This window comes from Moschus berezovskii, chromosome 6 (assembly GCF_049115385.1).
Source record: "Moschus berezovskii isolate FMDL1 chromosome 6, NW_MosBer_1.0, whole genome shotgun sequence".
NCBI classification, from domain to species: Eukaryota; Metazoa; Chordata; class Mammalia; order Artiodactyla; family Moschidae; genus Moschus; species Moschus berezovskii.
Genome location: NC_142465.1, coordinates 98203256 through 98228617, shown reverse-complemented (window position 1 = coordinate 98228617; position 25362 = coordinate 98203256). Strand labels below are relative to the sequence as shown.

Genomic DNA, 25362 nt, shown 5'->3' with positions numbered 1-25362 from the left:
CTATATTGTTCAACTCTGAGATGTATAGTTGTCCTCCATAAAGATATTCATGTCTGAAAAATCACTTTTCTAATTCCTAGTTGGTATGATAGATTCCAAACTACTTTTTTTATTTTAACATCTATTGTTTTGATTACTCTGAATCAGATAATAGCCCAGCATTAAATTTTTTGGAGAGAAATGTGATGACTCTTAGGTTTAACTAAAATTTAAAAATTAACTTTGATATAATTTCAAAATTTTGAAAAGTTGCTAAAATACTACAAGAAACTTATACCGAAATTCACTAATTACTTATATGTTTCCCCATTTACTTTATCATTCTCTTTTATCTCTATATTTATACACACATGCATATTTTCCTTCAAATATTTGAAACAACACTAAAGGTATCATGAATCCACAGTCCAAAATTCATCAGTTATCTCATTAAGATCCTTCATAGCTCACCTCCTTCCTGTTCCCATTAAGGATACAATCCAGTATCATGCGTTGCATTTAATTGTCGTATCTCTTCTTTGCTTTCATTATGAAAAGGTTTGAAGTCTTGAACATGTTTCTTTTCATGGTCAATGAAGGTTAGAGGTTTATCTTCACATTTATCTGGGAAACCACATGGAACAGGAGTAATTTTCTGCCTTTGGTCACTGACCCTCAAAATAAGTTTTCTGAGACTTGAGCTGAGCTTCCTTTTTACTCTGAGCCTGCCACCTCTTACAGGTTGATCTTGCTATGAACTATTACACAAAGCTGTCCTATGGAGCTTTCTAGGATGATAGAAACATTCTCAATTTGCAAAACCATTTAGTACTCCAACCACTAGCTATATGTGGCTATTTAGCACATGAAATGTACTTTATACAACTGAGAAAGTGAATCTTTAATAATTAGTTTAAATTTAATAGCAGAGAGTATTCCTTTTTTGCATTTTAAGAATTATTTTCTTGTCTTTCATACATTTAGAAATTCTTTACATCTGGATGGCCTAATATTATTTCCGAAGTACAGAAAATCCTACCTATTCTAGTAAGTCCAGATCTGGATTTATCTTCTTAAAGGCACTGTCGTGACGTTGAGTCCATGCCAATGTCTTTCTTTTTTTTTTGATGATTTGGGGAATTTTCTTTCTCCTCCATTTTCTTTCTTACATTTTTTTTTAAAGGTGGATTTTTATTTATTTTATTTTTTAATTTATTTATTTTAACTGGAGGCTAATTACTTTGCATTATTGTATTGGTTTTGCCATACATTGATATGAATCTGCCCCGGGTGTACATGTGTTCCCCATCTTGAACCCCCCTCCCACCTCCCTCCCCATCCCATCCCTCTGGTTCATCCCAGTGCACCAGCCCTGAGCATCCTGTATCATGCATCGAACTTGGACTGGCAATTGGTTTCACATATGATAATATACATGTTTCAATGCCATTCTCCCAAATCATCCCACCCTCGCCCTCTCCCACAGAGTCCAAAAGACTGTTCTATACATCTGTGTCTCTTTTGCTGTCTCGTATACAAGGTTATCCTTATCATCTTTCTAAATTCCATATATGTGTTAGTATACTGTATTGAAGGAGAAATCAAAAGCTTTACAGACAAGCAAAAGCTGAGAGAATTCAGCATCACCAAACCAGCTCTCCAACAAATGCTAAAGGACCTTCTCTAGACAGGAAACACAGAATGAGTATATAAACTCGAACCCAAAACAATAAAGTAAATGGCAACAGGATAATACTTATCAATAATTACCTTAAATGTAAATGGGTTGAATGCCCCAACCAAAATACAAAGACTGGCTGAATGGATACAAAAACAAGACCCCTACATATGTTGTCTACAAGAGATCCACCTCAAAACGAGGGAAACATACAGACTGAAAGTGAAGGGCTGGAAAAAGATATTCCATGCAAATAGAGACCAAAAGAAAGCAGGAGTAGCAATACTCAGATAAAATAGACTTTAAAACAAAGGGTGTGAAAAGAGACAAAGAAGGACACTAAATAATGATCAAAGGATCAATCCAAGAAGAAGATATAACAATTACAAATATTTATGCACCCAACATAGGAGCACCGCAATATGTAAGACAAATGCTAACAAGTACGAAAGGAGAAATTAACAATAACTGCAGACGAATGGATAAGAAAGCTTTGGTACATATACACAATGGAGTATTATTCAGCCATTAAAAAGAATACATTTGAATCAGTTCTAATGAGGTGGATGAAACTGGAGCCTATTATACAGAGTGAAGTAAGCCAGAAAGAAAAACACCAATACAGTATACTAACACATATATGTGGAATTTAGAAAGATGCAAATGATAACCCTGTATACGAGACAGCAAAAGAGACACAGATGTATAGAACAGTCTTTGGGACTCTGTGAGAGAGGGTGAGGGTGGGATGATTTGGGAGAATGGCATTGAAACACGTATGTTGTCATATGTGAAACGAATCACTAGTTCAGGGTCAATGCATGTTATAGGATGCTCGGGGCTGGCATGCGGGGATGACCCAGAGGGAGGATAAAGGGAGGAGAGAGGTGGGAGGGTGGTTCAGGAGGGGGAACTTATGTAAACCCGGGGCAAATTCATATCAATGTATGGCAAAACCAACCAATATAATATTGTAAAATAATTTGCCTCCAATAAAAAATAAATTAATTACCTAAAAAAAAAAAAACAATAACACAATAATAGTGGGAGACTTTAATACCCCACTCACACCTATGGATAGATCAACTAAACAGAAAATTAACAAGGAAACACAAACGTTAAATGATACAATAGACCAGTTAGACCTAATTGATATCTACAGGACATTTCACCCCAAAACAATGAATTTCACTTTCTTCTCAAGCGTACACAGAACCGTCTCCAGGATAGATCACATCCTGGGCCATAAATCTAGCCTTGGTAAATTCAAAAAAATTGAAATCATTCCAAGCATCTTTTCTGACCACAATGCAGTAAGACTAGATCTCAATTACAGGAGAAAAACTATTAAAAATGCCAACACATAGAGGCTGAACAACATGCTGCTGAATAACAATCATAGAAGAAATCAAAAAAGAAATCATTTTTTAAAAATAATTTTATTTATTTTTGACTGTACTGGGTTTCCATTGCTGTGTGGGCTTTTCTCTTGTCACAGCAAGCAGAATCTACTCTCTCATTGTGGTGCATGGGTTTTTCATTGCAGTGGCTTCTCTTGATGCAGAGTTCAGGCTCTAGGATGCTTGGGCTTCAGTAGTTGCAGCTCCTGGGCTCTAGAGCACCGGCTCAATAGTTGTGTCACGCGGGCTTAGTTGTCCTGCAGCATGTGGGATCTTACCTGATCAAGGATCAAACCCATGTCTTCTGCACTGGCAGGCAGATTTTTTACTACTTGAGTCACTCAGTCGCATCCAACTCTTTGTGACCCCATGGACTGCAGCACACCAGGCTTCCCTGTCCTTCACCATCTCCCAGAGCTTGCTCAAACTCATGTCCATTGAGTCAGTGATGCCATCCCACCATCTCATCCTCTGTCGTCCCCTTCTTCTCCTGCCTTCAATCTTCCCCAGTCTTTTCCAGTGAGTCAGTTCTTCACATCAGGTGCGCAAAGTACTAGAGCTTCAACTTCAGCGTCAGTCCTTCCAATGAATGTTCAGGACTGATTTCCTTTAGGATTTTTACCACTTAGCCACCAAGGAAGCCCTGATCTCCCCTTTCTTGTAACATTAATCATACCACTCCTCTAGTAATTAATGCACCCTATTATACATTGTAATTTAGCTGCTTCACAAAACTGTGCTTTTCTCCATAAGACAGAAAACTCTGTGAGGTCAGAAACTGTGTCTAACATGTCTTTTGCATTTCTCTTGGCAACCTAGCATGTTCTGGACACCTACTTTATGCTCAGTACATCTTTATTGCTTGAATACATAAAGCAGGTTATATTGAGAAGCAGGGTGACTGGGCAGGTGGTGCTTGAAGCTCAAAAACCCCACTTTTTCCTCCTAGAAGTGATGGCAAATTTTGATAATCTTCCTGTCAGTTTCAGAAAAGTCTCATACAGTTAGGGAGTCTGGCAAGAATAAAAAGAAATATTTTAGGAATTGTAGTGTATTGTTTAACAGTATTGCATGTACAGGTTTCTCTGATTTTCTTACAGTATAAAATACACCTAAGCAGAACAGAGTACAGGAGTGAAATTATAAGCTTTCTCTTATGTGTGTAGAAAGCCACATGGTGGCTCCCAGCACTAGTGATTTCAGATCAGTGTAACAGTTCTGTTTTGACTTTTTTACAACTTCTTGAAATGGTTGGCTACATTGTTTGCATATTGTGTCTATTCAGACTGTTAGGGTGAAGACTGTTACTCCTGAACTTTCTAGACCAGAGTGGGACAAGAAAACAAAAGCTAAGACAAATAACAGAAACAACGGAACACACTGCTAATAATTTAAAATCACCCCGACAAAACATCCCTGAATAACATGTTGAAATTACTGATAGGTTTGAAAAGATATACCATATTGAAGTAACAATGCACTGTCAGTAACATTTTTGAAAATAGTCAACAATGTTTAGAATTTGTTTATACATATGGCTTGTATTTCAGATGGAACAGCCAAGAAAATCTTATTATTATAGACTTTACTAGGAGATCTCTGAGGTCCCTTCCAGCTTTAAAATGCTGAATGTAATTCAGAATTTATGATAATTTGAACTAGGCTAGGCTGAAATTTACTTTTGTATGATCTATGAAGCAAGATTTGCTAATAGTGTAAACAAGGTTGCTTGAGGCTTTTAACCAAGCTGTTCTTAAAGATTTTAACACATTGTGTGATACAAATAGGTCTAACCAATTTCAAATGATTCCCACCTATTTATTAAAGCACACAATGAAAATCTGTTACTTAGAAGTGCTTTTATTAGCAGCTAAATTTACAGTCTGAATTTGAAAGTAATGTATCTGCATTTTTTATTAGAGTCTATCATTTTGTCAATTCACATTGGTTTTTCCAAGGGTTGTATATATAAATGAGGTTTCCCTATTATTTGAAATTATTGTTTCAAATATAATTGTCTATTTCAGTAGTTTATTTTTCCTCTTGTTTTAGTATCTCTTCTTTATCACCTTGAGAAAAATGTTTTTAAAAAAATACTTCTTAGTGATGGATACTATTTCATTGCCAACTGAGGTAAGATTGGACTTTTATGACAACTTAATTACATTTCAAGGAATAATTAAAAACCCAGAGCTTCCTATTTTTAGCTTTAAATCTAATATCCTTTTATAATTCTTCAAGAGTACAATGAATTAATATTGAAACTGTAAGATTAGGTTGATTCTTGTAAAGTCTTAAATTTTTTCTTCAATAGTTATCTTAATTATTTTATCTTGATGTTAAAATAATTCTCCATGTATATAAAGGCTAAGAAATATTCTGTACTATATTGTGGGACTGAAAATTTACTCCAGGCAACAGTGTTCAACTATTTATTTCACTTAAAAAGAGCAAAAATTTTTCTAAAGACCCGTACAGATAATACACATGCTGTAGTTTAGAAAAATGAATGTCAAAAATGTTTAAAGATCTTACTTACAGTTTAGAATGATGATGTGAAAATCAATCAATTTAAAATACAATGTAGGAAATACTTGGTATCACTCACTAGAGTTAAAATATGAAATCAGGGAGCTTCCACCTTGCAATGTGGGAGATGTGGTTCAATCTCTGTCTGGGAAGATCCCACATGCCAAGGAGCACCTAAGCCTGTGTGCCTAGAGCCTGTGCTCTGCAATGAGAAAAGTCACTGCAATGAGAAGAAGCCCACACACCACAGCCAGAGAGCAGCCCCCTCTCGCTGCAACTAGTGAAAACCCGCATGCAGTGGAAGACTCAGTTCAGCCAAAAATAATAAAAAATAAATAAATAAATGAAATCCGTTCCACCAGAAAATATCAGCATAAAATCTCCATAGTCTCCTTTCACAAGAATATTTTAAAAATTATATATGTAGTAACATGCACGATAGTGGTGTTTTATTGTGCCATTGGCTTGCTTCTACAGGCCATGTTTATACTGATAGGAAGCAGTGCTTATGATAATATCAAAGACAATTCAGTGCCATATTAATGTTTCAGAAATGCTTGAAACATTTTAAAACATTTACAATATACACTATTGTAATTTTCAGTTAAATATCATTTATTAAATATCTGATATACTGCTTGCATTAGCTTGAATACTCTATATACATTATCTTACTTAATCCTTGTAAGAATCAATGAAGTAGGAGCTATGGTTATCTTCATTATTGGGGAAATTGGGGTCTTAAGAGAGAATTCCTACCAGTTTATGGCAAACAAAGCATTTGAATAGCCATCTATCTGACTATAAAACCTATGCTCTTAAACTTGAAGTTATTGTCTTTCTAAGTAAGGTTTTTTTATTTTCTCACAATGTCATAGGCGGTAATTATCTTAGTGCCCTAATCTCTCCATATGCTAAATACAAATATGTCATTAATGTTGCTAAAAAATTAGAGGTATTTTTTTTAAAGGCATGAAATTATATTGGAAGATGTGAAGAAACTAGTCTAAGACTTCAGATGATTTAAATGGTGGTGTATCAAAATTTGAATGTAGCTACTGATAGATTATTTTGCAAGCAATTCAAATGAGCATCTTTTGAAATTCCGTCTGATTCCATCAATTTTTCAATGTTAAATTCTTCAGCTGAATTTCCTTATAGCAATGAAATGATTTCTTGCCTCATTCAACTCAGGACTTCTGAACCAATGCCAGTTGGTTGGAAAGGGTAGGTTTCACTCATTACTTCATAACATAAAGGAAATGTAATGATGTAGAAAATATAATCTGTTGAGGAACTATTGGTTTCTAGAGATTTGCACATATGACCTTTAAAATTTAGTGATCTCCAAATCCCCTCCTGGTTCAGTTTTTTTTTCCTCTCTCTCTAAAATGAGTATTAATCCAGTTTTTGCAATAAGTATTACTTAAATGCAGATAGCACTCAACTCAAAGCAAGCTATTTTGATGTTACCATTTTAGCTTGATTTTTCCTAATAAGTGAGCAAACAATTGACACAAAAAAATAGAATCAAAAAAGGATATAACTGCACATGAAAAAAATTAGAAGTAGATGAAGAATAATATCTTATTGAAATATTTATGTATAATGGTATTATAGATACAATATAATGATGAAAATTCATCTTGGTGGAATAATGACCAAAACCAAGGCATCAGAAATTATAACCATTAAAAATTTGATTTTGATAAAAATTGACTTAGTAATCAAATTATTCTCATAAGCTTCCATGGCAAATAAATGATCCCAAATTAAAACTTTTTAGTAAATGAAAAATGACAATGGAAATAAAATTATTTAACTGTAGTGTATAACAGGTTGATCACAGAAATAAAATGGTTTAATGGATTTATTCTAAAAAGAAAATTTATTTAAAAATAAAAATTTATCAATTTTCCATAATGATAAAATATTTATGTACATAAGTAGAGAATCAAGTATCAGTGTGTTACAGTTAGGGTTCAAAATATCCACCCATCAAAATAGTGGTGAAAGGTTCAAATTATTTTATCTTGTTCCCAAGTCCATAATTTTCATTTTAAAATCTTGTTGTTAACAAAATAAATATGATAATGATAATATCTGTCTTGGCTACTAACTATTAGGATCCTTTTTTGTGGCAATCAAATGAGATAATTATAAAAGTATTTTGTTAAATTTAAAACATTTTTTAATGTACAATAGTTATTATTTTAAACTATGTTAGACATTCATAATTTGCATATCTAGTGACAGGGAGGCCTGGCCTGCTGTGATTCATGGGGTCGCAAAGAGTCGCTCAGTTGTGTCCAATTCTCTGAGACCCCATGGACTGTAGCCTACCATGCTCCTCCATCCATGGGCTCTTCCAGGCAAGAGTACTGAAGTGGGTTGCCATTTCCTTCTCCAGAGGATCTTCCCGACCCAGGGATCGAACCCGGGTCTCCTGCATTGTAGGCAGATGCTTTACCACCTGAGCCACCAGGGAAGCCCAAAGAGAGACCAAAAGCCAAAGAGAGCCTGCTAATCAATCAGACTACAGATGTTACAACCAAATTGATGTCACATCTCAATTGCTTCTCAAATACATTTTATTTATCTCATTTTACATATACAGGCATGTGTGCATGCTAAGTTGCTTCAGCTGTGTCTGACTCTTTGAAACCTCAAAGAGGGGTCTCTTTGCGTCTGTACCTGCCAGGCTCTCTGTCCGTGGAATTCTCCAGGCAAGAACTCTGGAGTGGGTTGCTATATGCTTCTTCAGGGGATCTTCCTGTCCCAGGGGTCGAACTCGAGTCTCCTGCGTTGCAGGCAAATTCTTTATCACTGAACCACTGAGGAAGCCCATATACAGGTGTACCTCAGAGATATTTCTGCTTCTGTTCTAGGCCATTGCAATAAACAAGTAACATGATTTTTTTCATTTCCCAGTAAATATAAAAGTTGGAGAAGGAAATGGCAACCCACTCCAGTGTTCTTGCCTGGAGAATCCCAGGGACAGGGGAGCCTTGTGGGCTTCTGTCTATGGGGTCACACAGAGTTGGACACGACTGAAGTGATGCAGCAGCAGCATTATGTCTAGAAACCAGTGTATGTACCTTGATTTGCAAAAAATGCTTTAGGGAATTCCCTGGTGGTCCAGTGGTTAGGGGCTTCCCAGGTGGCTCATGGGGTCCCAAAGAGTCAGACGCCACTTAATGACTGAGTACACATATCAGTGGTAGGAATCTGCACATCCACCTCAGGGGCAGGGTTAGGAGAGGTGGGGTGGGTGGAGGCCCAGGTTTAATTCCTGGCTGGGGATCTAAGCTCTCAAAGCTGCTCTATGCAGCCAAAAAAAAAAAAGCTTTATTTGTAAAGGAAGTCAAAGATACAAACTTCCATTTGTAAGATAAACAAGTTCTAGAGATGTGAAATACAACAAGATTAATATAATTAGCAGTGCTGTAAATATGAAAGTTGTGAACAGAGTAAATCCAAAGAGTTCTCATCAGAAAGAAAACAGTTTTTTATTTCCACTTCCCTTGTGGCTGGTGGGCTGCCGTCTGTGGGGTCGCTCAGAGTCAGACACAACTGAAGCAACTTAGCAGCAGCAGCAGCAGCAGTTGTGGCTCAGCTGGTAAAGAATCCACCTGAAATGCGGGAGACCTGGATTCAGTCCCTGGGTTGGAAAGATGCCCTGAAGAAGGGAACAGCTACACACTCTAGTATTCTGGCCTCAGAATTCCATGGACAGAAGAGTCTGGCAGGCCTGGCATGGGGTCTCAAACACTGGGACATGACTGAGCGACTTTCACTTTTGTTTTCTTTTCTTTTTCATCTGTGTAAGATGAACTCTGGGAGTTGGTGATGGATAGGGAGGCCTTGCGTGCTGTGATTCATGGGGTCGCGGAGAGTCGGACACGACTGAGCGACTGAACTGAACTGAACTGAACTGAAGATAATTGATATTCACTAGAGTTTTGCCAAGAGAACGCACTGGTCATAGCAAACACCCTCTTTCAACAACACAATAGAAGACTCTACACATGGACATCACCAGATGGTCAACACCAAAATCAGATTGATTATATTCTTTGCAGCCAAAGATGGAGAAGCTCTATACAGTTAGCAAGACCAGGAGCTGACTGTGTCTCAGATCATGAACCCCTTATTGCCAAATTCAGACTTAAATTGAAGAAAGTAGGGAAAACCACTAGACTATTCAGATATGACCTCAATCAAATCCCTTATGATTATACAGTGGAAGTGAGAAATAGATTTAAGGGACTAGATCTGATAGATAGAGTGCCTGATGAACTCTGGACGGAGGTTCGTGACATTGTACAGGAGACAGGGACCAGGACCATCCCCATGGAAAAGAAATGCTAAAAAGCAAAATGGTTATCTGAGGAGGCCTTACAAATAGCTGTGAAAAGAAGAGAAGCAAAAAGCAAAGGAGAAAAGGAAAGATATAAGCATCTGAATGCAGAGTTCCAAAGAATAGCAGGGAGAGATAAGAAAGCCTTCCTAAGCGATCAATGCAAAGAAATAGAGGAAAACAACAGAATGGGAAAGACTAGAGATCTCTTCAAGAAAATTAGAGATACCAAGGGAACATTTCATGCAAAGGTGGGCTCGATAAAGGACAGAAATGGTATGGACCTAACGGAAGCAGAAGATATTAAGAAGAGGTGGCAAGAATACACAGAACTGTACAAAAAAGATCTTCACAACCAAGGTAATCACAATGATGTGATTACCTTGACATCTTGGAATGTGAAGTCAAGTGGGTCTTAGAAAGCATCACTACAAACAAAGCTAGTGGAGGTGATGGAATTCCAGTTGAGCTATTTCAAATCCTGAAAGATGATGCTGTGAAAGTGCTGCCCTCAATATGCCAGCAAATTTGGAATACTCAGCAGTGGCTACAGGATTGGAAATGGTCAGTTTCCATTCCAATCCCAAAGAAAGGCAATGCCAAAGAATGCTCAAACTACCGCACAATTGCACTCATCTCACACGCTAGTAAAGTCATGCTCAAAATTCTCCAAGCCAAGCTTCAGCAATATGTGAACCATGAACTTCCAGATGTTCAGGCTGGTTTTAGAAGAGGCAGGGGAACCAGAGATCAAATTGCCAACATCTGCTGGATCATGGAAAAAGCAAGAGAATTCCAGAAAAACATCTATTTCTGCTTCATTGACTATGCCAAAGCCTTTGACTGTGTGGATCACAGTAAACTGTGGAACATTCTGAAAGAGATGGGAATACCAGACCACCTGACCTGCCTCTTGACCAACCTGTTTTCAGGTCAGGAAGCAACAGTTAGAACTGGACATGGAACAATAGACTGGTTCCAAATAGGAAAAGGAGTACGTCAAGGTTGTATATTGTCACCCTGCTTATTTAACTTATATGCAGATTATATCATGAGGAACTCTGGGCTGGAAGAAGCACAAGCTGGAATCAAGATTGCCGGGAGAAATATCAATAACCTCAGATATGCAGATGACACCACCGTTATGGCAGGAAGTGAAGAGGAACTAAAGAGCCTCTTGATGAAAGTGAAAGAGGAGAGTGAAAAGGTTGGCTTGAAGCTCAACATTCAGAAAACAAAGATCATGGCATCTGGTCCCATCACTTCATGGGAAATAGATGGGGAAACAGTGGAAACAGTGTCAGACTTTATTTTTTGGGCTCCAAAATCACTGTGGATGCTGATTGCAGCCATGAAATTAAAAGACACTTACTCCTCCGAAGGAAAGTTATGACCAACCTAGATAGCATATTAAAAAGCAGAGACATTACTTTGCCAACTATGGTCCGTCTAGTTAAGGCTATGTTTTTCTAGTGGTCATGTATGGATGTGAGAGTTGGACTGTGAAGAAAGCTGATCGCCGAAGAATTGATGCTTTTGAACTGTGGTGCTGGAGAAGACTCTTGAGAGTCCCTTATACTGCAATGAGATCTAACCAGTCCATTCTAAAGGAGATCAGTCCTGGGTGTTCATTGGAAGGACTGATGCTAAAGCTGAAACTCCAGTACTTTGGCCACCTCACACGAAGAGTTGACTCACTGGAAAAGATTCTGATACTGGGAGGGATTGGGGGCAGGAGGAGAAGGGGATGACCGAGAATGAGATGGCTGGATGGCATCACCGACTCGATGGACATGAGTTTGAGTGAACTCCGGGAGTTGGTGATGAACAGGGAGGCCTGGCGTGCTGTGATTCTTGGGGTCGCAAAGAGTTGGACACGACTGAGTGACTGAACTGAACTGAAACTTACTGTGGTAACCATTTCATAACCTATATGTCAAATTATTATGGTGTATACTGGCAACCCACTCCAGTATTCTTGCCTGGAAAATTCCATGGACAGAAGAGCCTGGTGAGCTACAGTCCATGGGGTTGTAAAGAGCTGGACATGACTGAGTCACTAACATAGCTATACCTTAAACTTACACTATGCTATGTATCAATTATATCTTGATAAACCGGAAGGAAAAAATAGTTTATAGCCAAAATATGCTGAAAAACTGCAATAGTGACATCAAAGATCACTGATCATAGATCACCACAGCAAGTATAACAATAATGAAAACGTTTGATTGCAAGAATTACTAAAACGTGACAGAGAGACACGAAGTGAGCAAATGCTGTTGGAAAAATGGTGTCTATGCATGGTGGCCATAAATCCCCATTTTGTAAAAAGTGCAGTACCTGTGAAGCACAAAAAAGTGAGGAATGCCTTATAGATGCATTTCTGAAAATTTACCGAAGATGATTTTTTTCTCACAAATTACTATACAAAGAAGTGATCTGAAGCAATCTACTTTGGAATTTTTGTATGGTGAAAAAATTCATTGTCACTGTAGATTTTTTTATACCTTCCATTATAAAAACATGGCATACAAATATCGTTTTCTTTTTCAGAGAGACTCTTTTAAAGACATGCCAAATATAGTTCATTGAAGATCTGCTTCTCTGGCAAATCTAGTAATTCAATGACCCATTGAATTAGTGTCATTGTGGTTATGTGGTTTGGTTTTTTGCTTTGTAATAAACCTAAAAGCTTTAAATAAATGTGTGTGATTAATTGGAAGTTTTAAACAGCAGTAAAACAAAGGCAGAGAAGGAACAAAGAGTTATCTGTACTTATATTTGAGGCAGTGCAGATGACATTTAAGATATAACTGTAAGGAGCAGCTAAATTATAGTGTCCATAACTTAGCTGTGTGATCAATTTTACTTGCAGTGGGACTTGGAATAAAATAAGTCAGTAGGATGAATTTTGTTATCCAGGATCACTATTGAAAGTGTTTGAGTGAATTCATTTTGTGGATAAGAGACATTAAGTTTTGTAATCATAAATCTTAAAAAATGGCAATAACATATGTTACTAAAATTAGTGCAATAGCGTCATCCTAAGCATTTACTTTTTTCTTCTTTGAAGATTGTTTCCAGGTGATTTCATCATTTCTTTATATTCTTCAAAAATTTCTGAGAATTTCTACATGAACCCACGTTGATGTAATCTTGATCAATTTAAATTACATGTTTATGGGTCAGGCACATATGTAAGTTTTCCTATGTAACTACTGAAATTAAAAGCTGAGAGGCCCAAGTTTTTGGTATTTCTGTCTGACTAGTATGAAACTGGACCACAAAGAAATCTGAGCACCGAAGAATTGATGCTTTTGAACTGTGGTGCTGGAGAAGACTTTTGAGAGTCCCTTGGACTGCAAGGAGATCAAACCAGTCAATCCTAAAAGAAATCAACCCTGAATATTCATTGGAAAGATTGATGCTGAGTCTGAAGCTCCAATACTTTGGCTACCTGATGTGAAGAGCTGACTCTTGGAAAAGACCCTGATGCTGGGAAAGACTGAAGGTAAGAGGAGAAGGGGATGACAGAGAACGAGATGGTTGGATGGCATCCTTGACTCAAAGTATATGATTTTAAGCAAGTTCTGGGTGATGATGAGAGACAGGGAAAACTGACGTGCTGCAGTCCATGGGGTCGCAGAGTCGGACATGACTGAGAGACTGAACAAGGAGTATGAAAGTGAAGTGAACATGTTAGTCACTCAGTCACGCCAGACCCTTTGCAACCGCATGGACTGTAGCCCACCAGGCTCCTCTTGTCCATGGAATTCTCCAGGCAAGAATACTGGAGTGGGTAGCCATTTCCTTCTCCAGGGGATCTTCCAGACCCAGGTACTGAACCTGGGTCTCCTGCACAGCAGGCAGATTCTTTACTATCTGAGCCTCCAGGGAAGCCCCTGACTAGTATAACAGAACCCAAATCAATGCGTGGGAAAATACTATGTCATAGTACAATTCTTTAAACATTTTTAAGAACAAAGTTACTCCTCTTGACTTATTGTGGAGAAGGCAATGGCACCCCACTCCAGTACTCTTGCCTGGAAAATCCCATGGACGGAGGAGCCTGGTGGGCTGAGGTCCATGGGGTCGCTACAAGTCGGGCACGACTGTGAGACTTCACTTTCACTTTTCACTTTTCTGCATGGAGAAGGAAATGGCAACCCACTCCAGTGTTCTTGCCTGGAGAATCCCAGGGACGGGGGAGCCTGGTGGGTTTCCGTCTGTGGGGTTGCACAGGGTTGGACACGACTGAAATGACTCAGCAGCAGCAGAAGCAGGACTGGTACAAGGTAAGCATATAATTTTAAAAATATGAAGGCATTGAGACTAGCAGGACAAGTCATCTGAAATTATGTTACAGCTTTTAAAATGAAATTGTATAGATTTCTATGTTGCTCTTAAAAAAGAAAAAAGGTAGAAAAGCAAAAGAAGAAAGAAAAGAAGCAGAAGAAAAGTTTTGTATTATTCACCTGCAACTGCTTTGGACCAAGTGGTGTCTGAGTGGTACAAGCAGTACCTTCATCTTTAATGTACAGACAAGTATGGAGAGAAACAAATTGACTGACTAGTGATATTAGCATCTGAACTGGTCTTAAGAGATAACATACATTATCATATTGAGTCGCAGTGTTATTCCCCAAGTGCAAAGTTCAAAGGGATATTGTGATAACCAAGTTTACCTCAGTCCCAGAAAAATACATGTATTTTTCATTAAATGATTGAAATTTTTATGACTAAAGTGAAGTTTTTAAATATTTTTTTAACTAGTCATTTCTTCTATGGTTAGTGAATGTATATTATGGATTTTCCAGATCAGTCCAGATTTCATACAAACCTTTTTTCAATGAAAGCTAGTCTCTAAATGTGTAAATAAATGTAATTTGCTCTTTGCATTATTTTTGTGTAATTCAGTTTACAAATGAGAAAGAAAGAAAAAGTCTATTATTAGACATGCTCTGGTTTTAGATTCAGAATACATATACATTTTATCTATACCCTAATAGCATAATATTCTAATATTGTGCTTTTTAATTCATTATTAGCACATAGTGTACCTCTTAAACTATTGAACTATAATCTCCTAAATCCCGAGCTCTCATTTCCCGGTTTAAACCAGGCAAGTTTAAAATCTAAACTCACCTCAACTAAGTGGATGCTTTCCACTTTGAATGATAATTTTCCTCTCACTTTCTTCCTCAAAACTTAATCTGCATTCCCAATTCTATTTTGTGGCACCCCCACAGGACTAGCAAAACCAAGTTGTGGGGTTACTGTCTGTCTTCCTCTTTGTTGCTATTCACATTCAGAACCTTGGTACTCCTCAAGTAAACGATACAACTTCTGCTTCCTGCCTTCCATTCCGCAGCCTATGTTCCATTCAGCTACCAGAAGTATCTAGCTGAAATTTGAACCTGACTAAATGATTCACTCAGGCAAATGATCACCCTCTCCAGACTTGTCTCTGATTACTCCACGCCTCACAACGGATGCTCTAATCATACTGGTTTATATGTCCCTCCCTTATGACTCCATGCCAACTCTGATGTGTGCACCCCTACCATATTAAAACATTTTCTTTTCATATTATGTCATTATTTAAATAACAGGGAATGGAGTCTTTCAATAAGTTCTTTTTGCAATCTTTTGAAAATGATACCTCGTTCTCCAGTTTCCTTTAAACCTCTCTAGGAAAATTCTTTAAGATGTGAGGAGAGGAGAGAACTCTGTCTATGAGCAGCTGTGATGTGTCAGCCAGTTTCTGTAGATGGTCTTACTAAGTCCTCACACGAACTGTATGACATGGTGATTACTTTATAAATAAAAAATGTTAGAACTGAGCAAGTTTACATTGTCAAAGGCAATACCTCTTGTAAAAAAGTGGAGCCTCATGTATACATATATCAAATCACCATGATGTACACCTCAGACATCTTACAATTTTGTCAATTATACCACAGTAAAGCTGAAAAAAAAAAATCATTATTTTAAGTAGAGGGAAGAAAGTGGAGTTTAGAATCAACCATTTGACTTCAAAGACCAAAATTTTTGCACTGTACTACACTCAGATTTTAGGTTTCTCATCAAGGTTAGTGTATCACAATGTCTAGGAGGTTGGAGCATCTTTGTTTGATTCAGTCTTACAACCCAGAATAGATTTTGGTCTTTGATGATTACCGTGGTGACTTATCATTATCTTCCCACCACAAATGACAATGAACCAATGATCTCTATCCTGGATACTTTGATATTTTTGTCCAAAAGGACCACCAATTCCCAGTCAAGTCCCTCCAGATGAAACTGGGGCCAGATCTTGCCTTGATCTATGTTCACTGGATAATCCATTCTAGGCAGCTGGTTCCCCAGTCATGTATTAACCACACAGATGGGAAATTTCGATAAACAGTATGTCTCAGAGAAAACAATGTACAATGCCTTAGAAAACCATTTAAAAATTATATATTATATGTATATATATATAACACGTATTTAGTTTAATATTATATTTTAATTTGAAATATATGTTAATGTGTATAATATATAATGTATGCAAATATAATATACAGTATAACATGTTATATGTTAACATTCAGTTCAGTTCAGTTCAGTTCAGTCGCTCACTCCTATCTGACTCTTTGCAACCCCATGAATCACAGCACGCCAGGCCTCCCTGTCCATCACCAACTCCTGGAGGTCACTCAAACTCATGTCCATCAAGTCAGTGATGCCATCCAGCCATCTCATCCTCTGTCGTCCGCTTCTCCTGCCCCCAATCCCTCCCAGCATCAGGGTCTTTTCCTATGAGTCAACTCTTTGCGTGAGGTGGCCAAAGTATTGGAGTTTCAGCTTTAGCATCAGTCCTTCCAATGAACACTCAGGACTGATCTCTTTTAGAATGGAATGGTTGGATCTCTTTGCAGTCCAAGGGGCGCTCAACAGTCTTCTCCAACACCATACAGTTCAAAGGCATCAATTCTTCACTGCTCAGCTTTCTTCACAATCCAACTCTCACATCCATACATGATCACTGGAAAAACCATAGCCTTGACTAGATGGACCATGGTTGGCAAAGTAATGTCTCTGCTTTTTAATATGCTATCTAGGTTGGTCGTAACTTTCCTTCCAAGGAGTAAGTGTCTTTTAATTTCATTGCTGCAATCACCACCTACAGTGATTTTGCAGCCCAAAAAATAAAGTCTGCCACTGTTTCCACTGTTTCCCCATCTATTTCCCATGAAGTGATGGGACCAGATGCCATGATCTTAGTTTTCTGAATGTTGAGCTTTAAGCCAACTTTTTTACTCTCCTCTTTCACTTTCATCAAGAGGCTCTTTAGTTCCTCTTCACTTCCTGCCATAAGGATGGTGTCATCTGCATATCTGAGGTTATTGATATTTCTCCTGGCAATCTTGATTCCAGCTTGTGCTTCTTTCAGCCCAGAGTTCCTCATGATGTACTCTGCATAGAAGTTAAATAAGCAAGGTGACAATATACAGCCTTGACGTACTCCTTTTCCTGTTTGGAACCAGTCTGTGGTTCCATGTGCAGTTCTAACTGTTGCTTCCTGACATGCATATAGGTTTCTCAAGAGGCAGGTCAGGTGGTCTGGTATTCCCATCTCTTTCAGAATTTTCCACAGTTTATTGTGATCCACACAGTCAAAGGCTTTGGCATAGTCAATGAAGCAGAAATAGGTGTTTTTCTGGAATTCTCTTGCTTTTTCCATGATCCAGCGGATGTTGGCAATTTGATCTCTGGTTCCTCTGCGTTTTCTAAAACTAGCTTGAACATCTGGAAGTTCACAGTTCACGTATTGCCGAAGCCTGGCTTGGAGAATTTTGAGCATGACTTTACTAGTGTGTGAGATGAGTGCAATTGTGCGGTAGTTTGAGTATTCTTTGGCAATGCCTTTCTTTGGGATTGGAATGAAAACTGACTTTTTCCAGTCCTGTGGCCACTGCTGAGTTTTCCAAATTTGCTGGCATATTGAGTTTAGCACTTTCACAGCATCATCTTTCAGGATTTGAAATAGCTCAACTGGAATTCCATCACCTCTACTAGCTTTGTTCATAGTGATGCTTTCTAAGGCCCACTTGACTTAACATTCCAAGATGTCTGGCTCTAGGTGAGTGATCACACTATCGTGATTATCTGGGTCGTGAAGCTCTTTTTTGTACAGTTCTCATGTGTATTCTTGCCACCTTTTCTTAATACCTTCTGCTTCTGTTAGGTCCACACCATTTCTGTCCTTTATTGAGCCCATCTTTGCACGAATTCTTCCCTTGGTATCTCTAATTTTCTTGAAGAGATCTCTAGTCTTTTCTATTCTTTTGTTTTCCTCTATTTCTTTTCATTGATCACTGAGGAAGGCTTTCTTGTCTCTCCTTGCTATTCTTTGGAACTCTGCATTCAGATGCATATCTTTCCTTTTCTCCTTTGCTTTTCGCTTCTCTTCTTTTCACAGCTATTTGTAAGGTCTCCTCAGACAGCCATTTTGCTTTTTTGCATTTCTTTTCCATGGGGATGGCCTTGATCCCTGACTCCTGTACAATGCCACAAACCTCTGTCCATAGTTCATCAGGCACTCTATCAGATCTAGTCCCTTAAATCTATTTCTTGCTTCCACTGTATAATCTTAAGGGATTTGATTTATGTCATACCTGAATGGTCTAGTGGTTTTCCCTACTTTCTTCAATTTAAGTCTGAATTTTACAATAAGGAGTTCACGATCTGAGTCACAGTCAGCTCCACTGGTGAAGCCAATGGCAAACCACTTCAGTACTTTTGCCTTGAGAACCCCATGAACAGTATGAAAAGGCAAAATGATAGGATACTGAATGAGGAACTCCCCAGGTCGGTAGGTGCCCAATATGATACTGGAGATCAGTGGAGAAATAACTGCAGAAAGAATGAAGGGATGGAGCCAAAGCAAAAACAATACCCAGTTTTGGATGTGACCGGTGATAGAAGCAAGGTCCACTGCTGTAAGAGCAATATTGCATAGGAACCTGGAATGTTATTTCTATGAATCAAGGCAAATTGGAAGTGGTCAAACAGGAGATGGCAAGAATGAACGTCGACATTCTAGGAATCAGTGAACTAAAGTGGACTCGAATGGGTGAATTTAACTCAGATGACCATTATATCTACTACTGTGGGCAGGAATCCCTTAGAAGAAATGGAGTAGCCATCATAGTCAACAAAAGAATCTGAAATGCAGTACTTGGATGCAATCTCAAAAATGACAGAATGATCTCTGTTCATTTCCAAGGCAAACCATTCAATATCACAATAATCCAAGTCCATGCCCCAACTAGTAATGCTGAAGAAGCTGAAGTTGAATGGTTGTATGACGACCTACAAGACCTTTTAGAAGTAACACCCAAAAACATGTCCTTTTCATTATAGGGGACTGGAATGCAAAAGTAGGAAGTCAAGAAACAACTGGAGTAAGAGGCAAATTTGGCCTTGGAGCACAGAATGAAGCAGGGCAAAGGCTAATAGAGTTTTGCCAAGAGAACGCGTTGGTCATAGCAAACACCCTCTTCCAACAACACAAAAGAAGACTCTCCACATGCACATCACCAGATGGTCAACACCAAAATTGGATTGATTATATTCTTGGCAGCCTAATATGGAGAAGCTCTATGCAGTTAGCAAAAAAAACATATATGTGTATATGTATAGTTCAAAATTGAGAATATCTGGCTAAAGATTTTGGGGACAGTAGAACCAACTTATACTATGAGGGAAATTTGTTTTTCTTTGAGTGAGAGTCACTCAGTTGTGTCCGACTCTTTGTTGACCCCATGGTCTGTACACTGCATGGAATTCTCCAGGCCAGAGTACTGGAGTTGGTAGCTCTTCCCTTCTTCAGGGGATCTTCTCAACCCAGGATCGAACCCAGGTCTCCCGCATTGCATGTGTTCTTTACTAGCTGAGCCACAAGGGAAGGTCAAGAATACTGGAGTGGGTATCCTATCCCTTCTCCAGTGGATCTTCCTGATCCAGGAATGAAACTGGGAGCTCCTGCATTGCAGGTGGATTCTTTACCAATTGAGCTATGAAGCAAGGCCCCCTTTTTTTTTCCTTTGAAAATAGACATTAATACTTCGACATGAAGCTGATGAGATGGCAAATATAAGGTTAGAGGACAGAGAAAGATCATTATGTCTGTTCCTTGGCAAAATGTGCTTGAAAGAGAAAAGAGTGCCTCAGAAGCTACACAGCTATGACAGAAAACTAGTTTGTGACAGAATAACATGGGTAAAGATATTATTTGGCTAGCAGGGAAACTGCTTGTCACCAAAAAAAAAAAAAAAAAGTCTATGGAAACAAAAACCTTGTGTTCTGGCCTATTGAGGAGAATTTCAAACAGAGGTCCATGATGGGTTGGTTGTCACCATGGACAATACTCTGACTAATTTTGCCTTATTTTCCCCTTGCCCCATCTTTTTATTTCTCTCTTGATTTTTAACACTTTCCTGTAATTTCTGGTGGCTAAAAAATATAGTGTTTGTAGGAAATATTCTGATTCAAATACTGACACATAATTTGAAAAATTTAAAATTCTATGTGCAATAGTACTATGTTCTATGTGCATTAGAATTGAAACTGTAGAGCATTTCAAAAACTTATTGTTTCACATTGAATAACATGTTAAGCAAAATAACCTGCAAAAAGTTAATTCGTTTAGATTTAGAGTAGGTCTAGGGTAAATTTTAAGTTTTACTTGTCTCTAGCTTACTTATTTTCCTAGCATTTATATGACTTTTCCAAAAACAGACAAATATTCATTTAAAGCTAATCGTAGAAACAAAAGCAACACGGAAGATTCTACATTTTACTCTACTTTATCACCAATTTGTGCGACTGGGAAGAACAAGTTTTTGCTTTCTGGAAGAAAAATATGTTTATAACATTGGCCTAGCTGCACAGAGTAAGAATTCATACTGGGAGAGGGCAGTGGCTCTTCCTTTCATTTGCTACCTCAGTAGACAAAAAGGCAAGTGAAATCATCTACCAGGTACACTGACAAACATATGGTCTTTATTCAATGCACGTATACATAATGCTTTAAAACAGATACCAAGTTCAACAAGACCACAATTCCTTGTATTTTTAATACAAATTGAAACAGGATATTTTTTCTCCTTGCATAGTTTGAGCTTCTCTTTCTTTGTTAGGAATTAATAAAAACGAAAATTGTCACATAGTTGGAATTATTTAAAATATTTGTGAGGACAATTATATGTCCAGGGGAATAACTTCTGAAGTTAATATTTTAAAATACTAAATGAAATAATTTATGATTATACATAAACACATATATACATGTTGTAAGTATTCATATTTGTAGAACATTTCCACATATCTTATGTAGATATTGAATTCTTCAGTGAGATGTGTGTGGAGAGAATGGAAACAAGTTTCCTGTATCTGGAAAACCATGTTGATAGTGGATTTCCCTGTAAGTAGTTAAGTTGCAGAGAAAGGTGGGGGATGAAAATGGGTTGATAGTCCAATAACATAGCATACATTTCTTTGTAGCATAATATTACATTAACATTAATAAAAATGCATGCCAAATGAAAAATAAAATGTTTGAAATAACTTAAGTTCAACTCATATTAAAATATGGTTGCATTTAATAAGATAACATTTTACAAGCCACTCACAGACTTTCTGTATCCAAATTGTCCAGAAAATATCAGCTCTTCTTGCTGAAAAAAATTGGTTGCAAAATCTTTTAAAAATAAAATTTGCAATAAAATAAAGCCACCAGAACAAGAGTGTAAATTATTAGATAACTATGAATATATATAGATATTTTATTACAGGTAGAGGCAGTTTGTGGGGATTTTAAACACAGAGATATTAGAAGTCTAGGACAGGATTTTTGTATTTAGAGACGTGTTTGTTTTATGAATGTGTGTGTGTGTGTGTATGTTTTATGAAGGGAATAGAAGGAAAGTACTCAATAGACTAGGACCTCTAATATGAAATTTACCAGCAGTGTAAATAACTATTCCCAGAACAACTTCAGATCTAGAATTTAATGTCATATCATAAGAGCATCTCCTTTACTTTTGTAGGCAAGTTATTATTTCCCCACATTCTGAACTTTCATATAGTCAATTTGTTTTAGAAAGAATAATGCTATATTGTGTTATTTATATGTCAGAGAAAGATGGATACATTTAAGTGACATTATGGAATAGACATATAATCTCTATTGTCAAATATTTTAGTGCTCTCTAAGAAGAAGATCAATTTTATTATTTACAATAGAGATGAGTGCATTCTTTATCAAAATTTTAGCCTTGTGTGGGATCATTTATTATTCTAGTTAGCTAAATTGGTTAAAAATCCTCCATTTTAAAATCTGACTTTGCTTTTTCCTAAGCATATAATAATTATTCTGAAAAACAGAATTTATTTATTTATTTTTAATATAAATGTATTTTTTTTAATTGGAGGATAAGTACTTTACAATATTGTATTGGTTTTGCATATATCAACATGAATCCGCCCCGGGCGCACATGCGTTCCCCATCCTGAACCCCACTCCCACCTCCCTCCCCATACCATCCCTCTGGGTCATCCCAGTGCACCAACCCCGAGCATCCTGTATCATGCATTGAACCTGGACTGGCGATTTGTTTCACATATGATAATAGACCTGTTTCAAAGCCATTCTCCCAAGTCATCCCACCCTCGCCCTCTCTCACAGAGTCCAAAAGACTGTTCTATACATCTTTCTCTTTTACTGTCTCGCATACAGGGTTATCGTTATCATCTTTCTTAATTCCATGTATATGCGTTAGTATACTGTATTGGTGTTTTTCTTTCTGGCTTACTTCACTCTATAATAGGCTCCAGTTTCATGCACCTCATTAGAACTGATTCAAACGTATTCTTTTTAATGGCTGAGTAATACTCCATTGTGTATATGTACCACTGCTTTCGTATCCATTTATCTGCTGATGGACATCTAAGTTGTTTCCATAAAAAGATGGAACGCTTCACAAATTTGCGTGTCATCCTTGTGCAGGGGCCATGCTAATATCTGTATCATTCCAATTTTAGTAAATGTGCTGCTGAAGCAAGCACTGAAAAACAGAATTTAGAATAATTTTTATTATACTATTGCTGCCACTGTCTCGAGTTTCATTGGCACAGTACACATATGAAGTCTTCATGGACTTGAATTAAATTATAACATATATTTAAAAAAATTTTTTTAAATGTTGAACTACATAGAGAAAACAAGTGTACAATATTAGAAAATTATATTTCATTTTTCACTTGATTACGGTTTAATCCTGGTTGGTGAAAATAATATTTGAGATGTTTATCTCAATGTTTTAACATGCAAAACTTTCCATTTATCTGTTTGCATTGTGGGAGACCTGGGTTCGATCCCTGGGTCGCGATGATCCCCTGGAGAAGGAAATGGCAACCACTCCAGTATTCTTGCCTGGAGAATCCCATGGACGGAGGAGCCTGGTGGGCTACAGTCCATGGGGTCACAAAGAGTCGGACACGACTGAGCAACTTCACTTTCACTTTACAAAATTGGTGACCACCAAATCCAAAATTTATAACAGATAAATGGCAGACACTTTAACCTCTGAGTCACCAGCGAAACCTAGAATACTGGAGAATACAGGTCTCCCGAATTGCAGGCAGATTCTTTACCAGCTGAGCCACAAAGGAAGCCAAATTTTGTAAAGGAAGAACAAAAATTGCATTAGTCAATGATTCTTAGTCAAGTTATAGTATAAAAGAGTGCTGTATTTTGCAATTTTTTCACTAATAGTAAAAACTTTGACCTTAAAGAAAGACTTTCAATTCAGGGCCAGGAAAGATAACATTTCTCAAATTTGAGATATCCCATGGTAAGCCCTCTGCATATAAGTTAAATAAGCAGGGTGACAATATACAACCTTGACGTACTCCTTTTCCTGTTTGGAACCAGTCTGTTGTTCCATGTCCAGTTCTAACTGTTGTTTCCTGACCTGCATACAGGTTTCTCAAGAGGCAGATCAGGTGGTCTGGTATTCCCATCTCTTTCGGAATGTTTCACAGTTTATTGTGATCCACACAGTCAAAGGCTTTGGCATAGTCAATGAAGCAGAAATAGATGTTTTTCTGGAACTCTCTTGCTTCTTCCATGATCCAGCGGATGTTGGCAATTTGATCTCTGGTGCCTCTGCCTTTTCTAAAACTTGCTTGAACATCTGGAAGTTCACGATTCCCATATTGCTGAAGCCTGGCTTGGAGAATTTTGAGCATGACTTTACTAGCATGTGAGATGAGTGCAATTGTGCGGTAGTTTGAGCATTCTTAGGCATTCCCTTTCTTTGGGATTGGAATGAAGACTGACCTTTTCCAGTTCTGTGGCCACTGCTGAGTTTTCCAAATTTGCTGGCATATTGAGGGCAGCACTTTCACAGATTTGAAATAGCTCAATTGGAATTCCGAACGCTGGGCTGGAAGAAGCACAAGCTGGAATCAAGATTGACGGGAGAAATATCAATAACCTCAGATATGCAGATAACACCACCCTTATGGCAGAAAGTGAAGAGGAACTCAAAGGCCTCTTGATGAAAGTGAAAGAGGAGAGTGAAAAGGTTGGCTTGAAGCTCAACATTCAGAAAACAAAGATCATGGCATCTGGTCCCATCACTTCATGGGATATAGATGGAAAAACAGTGGAAACAGTGTCAGACTTTATTTTTTTGGGCTCCAAAATCACTGCAGATGCTGATCGCAGCCATGAAATTAAAAGATGCTTACTCCTTGGAAGGAAAGTTATGACCAGCATAGATAGCAGAGACATTACTTTGCCAACCAAGGTCCGTCTAGTCAAGGCTATGGTTTTTCCCGTGGTCATGTATGGATGTGAGAGTTGGACTGTGAAGAAAGCTGATCGCTGAAGAATTGATGCTTTTCAACTGTGGTGCTGGAGAAGACTCTTGAGAGTCCCTTATACTGCAAGGAGATCCAACCAGTCCATTCTAGAGGAGATCAACCCTGGGTGTTCACTGGAAGGACTTATGCTAAAGCTGAAACCCTGGCCACCTCATGCGACAAGTTGACTCACTGGAAAAGAGTCTGATGGTAGGAGGGATTGGGGATAGGAGGAGATGGGGACGACAGAGAATGAGATGGCTGGATGGCATCACCGACTCTATGGACATGAGTTTGAGTGAACTCCGGGAGTTGGTGATGGACAGGGAGGCCTGGCGTGCTGTGGTTCATGGGGTTGCAGAGAGTCAGACATGACTGAGCGACTGAACTGAAATGAACTGAACTGATGGTAAGCCCAGGTAGGCAGTTTCTTAACAAGTATTATTCCTGCACTTGAGAATAAAGATCAGTCAATAAAATGTAAGCTATTTCTC

General features: G+C 37.9%; 1 non-coding gene across 1 annotated transcript; it reads right to left on the bottom strand.

Annotated features, from left to right (window-relative positions):
• Positions 1 to 22961: 22961 nt before the first annotated feature.
• Positions 22962 to 23065, bottom strand: LOC129537355 (U6 spliceosomal RNA). Its single transcript, XR_008682009.2, has one exon. It is a non-coding gene; the product is annotated as a U6 spliceosomal RNA (small nuclear RNA).
• Positions 23066 to 25362: the final 2297 nt, after the last annotated feature.